This window comes from Dreissena polymorpha, chromosome 1 (assembly GCF_020536995.1).
Source record: "Dreissena polymorpha isolate Duluth1 chromosome 1, UMN_Dpol_1.0, whole genome shotgun sequence".
In the NCBI taxonomy this organism is placed as follows: domain Eukaryota; kingdom Metazoa; phylum Mollusca; class Bivalvia; order Myida; family Dreissenidae; genus Dreissena; species Dreissena polymorpha.
In genome coordinates, this window is record NC_068355.1 from 133,375,745 (window position 1) to 133,383,416 (window position 7,672).

Genomic DNA, 7,672 nt, shown 5'->3' on the forward strand with positions numbered 1-7,672 from the left:
AAGGACTATAGTGTACAGCAGGTTATTCTATGTGAATTGTTCACACTTGCGAAGCCTCGGAACTTTAGCGTAGAGGAATACGAGGCAAAACGACCTTACACAAATTCAATTAAAAAGACATGATTGGAATCTCATCCATCTATTACATTCTGGAGTCACAGACGTATCTTCGATTTCCAGACACAGATATTTGCAGCCGACGGGTCCACCTACCCAATTTGGTCAACATCGCTTCTACAGGTCATTGCGGCATGTGGTTATGAGAGGTGTGAAGAATTATACATTAAGTATTCTAGGGCAGTATATTTTAAGATATCTGTAGATCACTGCTTCCATATGTTATGGAATCAAAGTCAATGCTGATCTCAAATGTCAAGAATATTGCTTATTTAAAACTGAAAGCAGTATAAGATATCAAGATAGATATAAGCAAGTATATTACATAATCAATGAATTAGACGATTCCATTGTTACTAAAATTGATTTCCAACCAGGTGTACATTTACTATAGTTTTTGTTTGATTTGTCGCTACAGATTATAATAAAACAAGATAAACAAGACTATTGTCAAGTCCCCTACCGGCTCCACCATTGTCAGAAATTCCACCATTTTCAGATATTTTTTTATATATTTGTTGCCATAGCAACCAGAATTTTTGACGCAGGAATAAAATGAAATAACGTGCATAATGTCCATATTGCCATCTATCCATGTTTCAAGTTTCATTAAAAAATATTAAGAACTTTTTAAGTTATTGCAGGATCCAGAAAACCACCATTTCAGCAGTATTTCTAGTCTATTTGTTGCCAAAGCAACCATAATTTTTGACGTAGGAACGAAATGAAATGACGTGACTTTATTTGACAATTGCCTTTGCTAAATGTCAGAGTTCAATGTCAGAAAAAAAAACAAGGGACAAAATTGTCACAAAACCAGGTTTTCATTGTGAAAAATAAATCTGATAAAGGGAGAAAACTCAAACTGAACTTTTGAAATAAACAAACAAAATTAACCCAATTTGTAAGTTTGTTTTTAAAAAAAATCTATTTTTAGTCGTGGCGACCTTGACATTGGAGATATTGACGTGATTCTTTCGTGCGACACACCGTCCCATGATGGTGAACAAATGTGCCAAATGATTTTAAAATCTCACAATGAATGACATAGTTATGGCCAGGACAAGCTCATTTATGGCCATTTTTGACCTTTGAACTCAAAGTGTGACCTTGACCTTGGAGATATCGACGTAATTATTTCGCGCGACACACCGTCCAATGATGGTGAACAAATGTGCCAAATGATTTTAAAATCTGACAATGAACGACATAGTTATGGCCCGGACAAGCTTGTTCCGCCAGCCCGCCAGCCAGCCAGCCCGCCCGCATTCGCCAATCTAATAACCAGTTTTTTCCTTCGGAAAACCTGGTTAAAAACCTACCTACCTACCCACCCAAATTTTCCTGGGGAAACAAACATGCAAACAAATAATTTTTTAAGGATGGCCTAACTAATTTATGTGTACTGTAATTAATTTGTATATACATCAATCACATGGTTTGATAGTATTGTGGCTTAACTTTGCTATCAAAATTCAAGTCATTGCGAGATGCATTATATCAAGAGTGCGTTTCAGGAATTGTCGGATACAAAAAAAAAGCGGACTTGCTAACGTTTTGATTTGAACTCATTTCAGCTCAAACATGCCCCCTAAGAAAGGGAAAACAGCGGTGGTCCATCGACGATGTCAAAGAAAAAGGCGAAAACAGACTCACATACAGCTACAAATAGTATAAACTCGAATGACCCTGCCATTTTGGAACTAACAGACAATACCAGAAATAGGGCAGCAAGGCGACCAGTCGTTGATACGCCCGGACTGTCTGGGAACCAATCCCAGGCTGCAAACGCGGCCGATTCACAAATTACGAGACAAATTGGAAACCAATCCCAGCCTACATTAACGATGTAGAAACCCAAATAACAAGACAAATAGTAGACAATATTTCAAGTAGACAGGAACATATATAGTGGAGAGAAAAATATCTTAACTTTTGGGAAAAAAACGTGCACCAGACATCAACTACAATGGATGATTATGAACAGCAACTAAATGATGGGGGGAATCAATCAATTCAACATGAGGGACAGCGGGTCTCTATGGACGTGTTTATATTGAAAATTTCTCAGTGTGCTATCTATAGTTGTTTTATATAGCATGATCAATGTTTGTTTCCAAGTAAATTATTGTTCTCGAAGAAGGATTTGCCATTTATTTTGAATTTTTGGAGTTTTCTACAGGTTTCTTAATTTGTGTTGTGTAAAATATTTTGTTTGTTTTGTTTTGCAAGTACTTGTTCTATGAATGATGTTTGAGTACATGGTGTGTTAACTAATAAAAATAAACATATAGTCTGAAAATACAGCCAAATATAAATATATATATATATATATACACATACCTTTGAGAAAATAGATTTTCACTTTTCTTTTCATATAAGTTTTTGATGTTTCCTTTTGAATAAACAGTAATCCTCGAATATTGTCTATGTCTTTGAATACATGTTTTTTAGTACAATTTGTTACGGATTCATTAAAAAGATTTGGTACCGATTTGTTTACGATTTTGTACCAATCCATTCATAAGTATGATTTGGTTTCGAGTTATTTATGACTTTGCACAGATTGATTAGTATGATATTACACCGATTTGCTTATAATTCGATAACAATTCATTACGCCAAGGCATTGCTTTGCGGATTATATTCCGATTTATTAACACTTTGTTTTATGATTGATTACCGATTTGTTTATAATTTGATCACAATTCATTATGCCAAGGCATTTCTTTGCCGATTCTGTTCCAATTTATTTACACGATTTGTTTATGATTGATTACCGATTAATTAACTCATTTGCATGTGAATTCAATCAGTAACAAATCATGATCAAATCAGTGATTTGTTCACGATTTATAAGACCGATTCAGTCAAATCTTTTTTTGTTTGAGTAATTGGTTTGCGTGTGATGCAGCTAAGAACTGCCCAGAAAAAAAGTAATACGCTATGTTTGATCTCATAGATATAACTTTTGATTGTTAATAAACACTGACCACAATCATGCCGTAAATCTTTTTTATATCCTTGTTATACAGATTCTGAAATATTCAGGTGTTAATAAATAAATGTAATAACATAAACAGAATTTATTACAAGAAATATTAAGAAAAACGTTTGCCCTTTTCCGGCTCCATCCATTGTAGGTCAAAACATGACTGTATTCAAAGGTTATTGCCGAGACCAATCGGCAATAGGGACTGTTATAGAAGTCTGCTTTTATACCTTATATAAGTGATCTTAATGAATTTACGGAAACAAGCTACTCTACAGAACACTGTTCGACTACACTCACTATATAAAGAGTGAACTAAGTTTTCAGGCAGAGGTGTTCAACATGGCGCATTAGGAAGCGACCAAAAAGGGCCTTTATAGTGAGCTGTAGCGAAGTCATGTTGGTCTCCTCTTTGATGAATTTTAGATAAGAGAAGATTTAGTGTACAACAAACATACTGGAGAATTGATCGGGTATTGTAACCTTGGAGAAGTTGGCTATGAATTGTTATACTTCGAAAATTGTTTTCAATAAAGAACAGTATTTAGCAAAATACATGCTAGTAGTCATGATAAGGAGCCTAGCTAGCAACTGGTGCTTTCTGCTCTGTGGGTTTGCTACTAAAAGTGTCTCAGCTGATTATCTGTTTCCAATAATATGGAAGACTGTCACTGCTGTTGAGACACAGTTAAAACTTCAAGTTCTTTTTTTAACTTGTGATGGAGCCTCAACAAACCGTAGATTTTTTTCCTTGCACAGAGTGGATAACGAGGGCATTGTGAACAAACTCTCAATTCATACAATATGACAAGATATATATTTTTCATTTCGGATGTCCCTCATTTATTAAAAACAACAAGGAACAACTTCAGTAATTTGTTTGCTCACTAAACATCCAAGAAACTTTGGTGGAACGGTATGGACATTTCTTGGATCCATGTTGTGACACTTTTTGAAGAGCACTGTGAACTGCAGTTGTACAGCCCCTGTCCCAAATTAACCAGAAGCCATATTGATCTTTCCTTGTACAGTTACATGAAAGTAAATCTTGCAGCTCAAATGTTTAGTGAATCTGTTGCCATTGCTTTTGGAGGACTTGTATGGTACAGAGTTTAAAGAGACTGTTCTGCTCATATGCCATATGAACAGATTTTTTGACTGCCTAAATGCGCGAAGCCTGCTCGAAGGAAGAAACAAACGAAACCCGCATTTATATCCAAATAAAAGTATAAATGATGAGCGGCTAGTTTACTTCTCAGAAGAGTTCTTGTCATATTTACGAGAGTGGGAAGATATGGTAACAAGAGCGCCGCATGACGGAGCAATATACGCCCGATTCGTGTGCCATTGGAGATGATACACTGATGATTGATGTATTTGTTTTGGAAATAAGCAAAAAAAACAACAACAACTTATATAACTGATATATTCATATATATGCATTGATATCAATAAGTGTACACTTAGTCTCATTTGTTCTCTAAAACACAATATTTAAATCGTAATTGTTTAGACCTACATAGGTATAGAATGGCAGTATTTCCTGTACTGATATTACTTATCTTGAAATTAGTTCCCTAAAAACTGAAATAAATATTTGGTTTGAATGTTTAAATACTGTTTGCTTTTACATTTTATATCAGCATGAATACCAAGGCTGTCTGTAATTCACCTTTATAAGATGCTTATAGCGGTTTTTATTGCTATCAAGTTCGATAAGTGTTCAGCGGATGATAAATGTAAATGAGGTGTATTAAATTGATAATCATAAACCTGTATAAGGCATTTTGGCTCAACATTAATATACTGAAGGTGAAGAGTATATGTGGTTAATAAGAGCAAGTCGACTAAATCTCAATGAATTATGACTTTGGTTACCATTCATAAGAATGTGTTTATTAAAAAATGCCAAAAGCACAGCCAAAATATTCACTGTTATAGCTAGGTTTGTAAGTTTTCAAATAGACAGAGTCAGACTCCAAGCTAAATTACAATCATAATTATTTAAAAGACATGCTTCCATGTAACAGTACAGTTATATTGAGTCCTGGCATCGCAAGGTTATACTACATGTTGGTGAAGGTATGTGGCTGTATGATTTTATCTCAATACTGTGCATTCATATAATTACCAAACATAATTTAGAGCAAACAGTTGTAAGTTACAAATAGTTTTGGAAACATGGTTACTGGTGATGACGAGCTTAAATAAAATCTAGACTACTTTGATACAATGTATTTTGAGCTTCAAAAGTGTACTTTCATTTTTATCAGATTATTTATCTTTACTAATTGGGTGCAGGATGAAACATAATAGGTGTCTTTAAATGGTCTTTACAAACAATCCACATACCTTTAATATTGAAATATGAATAAATCGAAATAAAAACCCCATGACATTCAGCCACTGCAGAAAATCCACCAACTAATTTGATCAAAGAGGTACAGTAAAAAGAGGAACAAGACAACATCAAAGATTTGGAAGCGCTATAAGTGGTTAGGTATGGGAATACATGTGATGATTAATGAAGTACTAACAATGTGGGAAGCGCTGAAAGTGGTTAGGTATGGGAATACATGTGATGATTAATGAAGAACTAGCAATGTGGATGTGCTACAGTGTTAACCGGGTACACCACGCACTCTCTAACTACTACTATGGCTATCAGGAAGAAAAAATATGACATTATTCAAAGTGAAATTTTGTGTTTCATCTTTTTCTTTGAAATTGAGCAGAATGTGTTAGGTACAGTTAGAGAATGCTCTAGGAGGTATGTCATGGAACAATGCAGAGTTCAGGTAAGTTACAGTGGTACTGAAATTAGAAGCAATTACACACAAACGCATACTAATAAAAGCTAGAAAATATATTCCATTCAGCATGCAATAGTATACACTGAGATATACAAGAATACATTCTGAACTGACATCATCTGAAGCTGCATTGTTTAGAAAGACGACTGTTTAAAAATATACTTTAAGACATAGTAACGATAAAGTTGACGAAATGCTGCATTTCTTTCGATGATATGAGAAAGAATTGAAAATTTCCTTGTGTATAAGCATAAAATCAATTTAAAAAATTGATTTTAGGTTGATGACAATGATAAACAGTTGCCTTTCTATAGTACCCATGCACAGTGAAAAACTCATGTACCTGTGGAAATCATGATTAGATTGAAGGAAAAATGAAACTTACCAATAAACATGTTGTTAAAAATAACTCGTTTCAAAAATCGCGAAAAAAATAAACCCGATGAAAATATCGCAAAATAAAACTGGATAAAAATATTGCATAAAAATATTGCATGTGTTAATCGGTTGCATGTCTCCAATCAGACCTGACTGATATATAATCTATATACTACCTCTGACCAAGTTTGGTGAATTCAACTTGAACTAGAGCTTTGTCACTGAATGTGACTTATACCCCCATACCACTTTGACGCAGGATAAAAAGTTGTTTAAAAGTTTCGGATGAATACAATTTGAATTAGAGTCCGGACAAAGTGGCGCCGTTGAAAATGCACTAATTGACCCTATGACCTAGTTCTTGACCCGACATGACCCATATTCGAACTTGACCTAGATATCAACTAGATGCAACTACTGACCAAGTTTGGTAAAGATCGGATGAATACAATTTGAATAAGAGTCCGGACAAAGTGGCGCTGTTGAAAATGGACTAATTGACCCTATGACCTAGTTTTTTACCTGGCATGACCCATATTCGAACTTGGCCTAGATATCAACTAGATGCAACTACTGACCAAGTTTGGTGAAGATAAGATTTATACAATTTGAATTAGAGTCCGGACAAAGTAAAATGCACTAATTGACCCTTTGACCTAGTTTTTGACCCAGCATGACCCATATTCGGACTTGACCTAGATATCAACTAGATGCAACTACTGACCAAGTTTGGTGAAGATCGGATGAATACAATTTGAATTAGAGTCCGGACAAAGTGGCGCCGTTGAAAATGCACTAATTGACCCTATGACCTAGTTTTTGACCCGGCATGACCCATATTCGAACTTGGCCTATATATCAACTAGATGCAACTGCTGACCAAGTTTGGTGAAGATCGGATGAATACAATTTGAAATAGAGTCCGGACAAAGTGGCCCCTTTGAAAATGCACTTATTGACCCTATGACCTAGTTTTTGACCCGGCATGACCCATATTCGAACTTGGCCTAGATATCAACTAGATGCAACTGCTGACCAAGTTTGGTGAAGATCGGATGAATACAATTTGAATTAGAGTCCGGACAAAGTGATGCCTTCCGCCCGCCGCCCGCCCGCCGCCAAGGGGTTTCACATAATACGTCCCGTATTTTATACGGGCGTATAAAAAGCAGACCAGGAAAATTTACTTACTACGATCGACAATTCTTCTGAGCCATCAGACCATGACAGGACTAAAGAGGCCTGTTTTCTCAACTTGTTAATGTTAAATGCAGGAGCAGAGTATGTATTAACACATTTGTTCAACCAAGACCCGCTAAAACAACATTTTGAACTCGACAGGCATAAAAGTGGAGCCAACAGTAACCCGTCA

General features: G+C 35.4%; 1 long non-coding RNA gene across 1 annotated transcript; it reads right to left on the reverse strand.

Annotated features, from left to right (window-relative positions):
• Positions 1-6,295: 6,295 nt before the first annotated feature.
• LOC127850811 (uncharacterized) lies at positions 6,296-7,465 on the reverse strand. Its single transcript, XR_008035460.1, has 2 exons — positions 7,269-7,465; positions 6,296-7,112 (listed from the first exon to the last, which is right to left on the reverse strand). It is a non-coding gene; the product is annotated as an uncharacterized LOC127850811 (long non-coding RNA).
• Between the last annotated feature and the right edge of the window lie 207 nt (positions 7,466-7,672).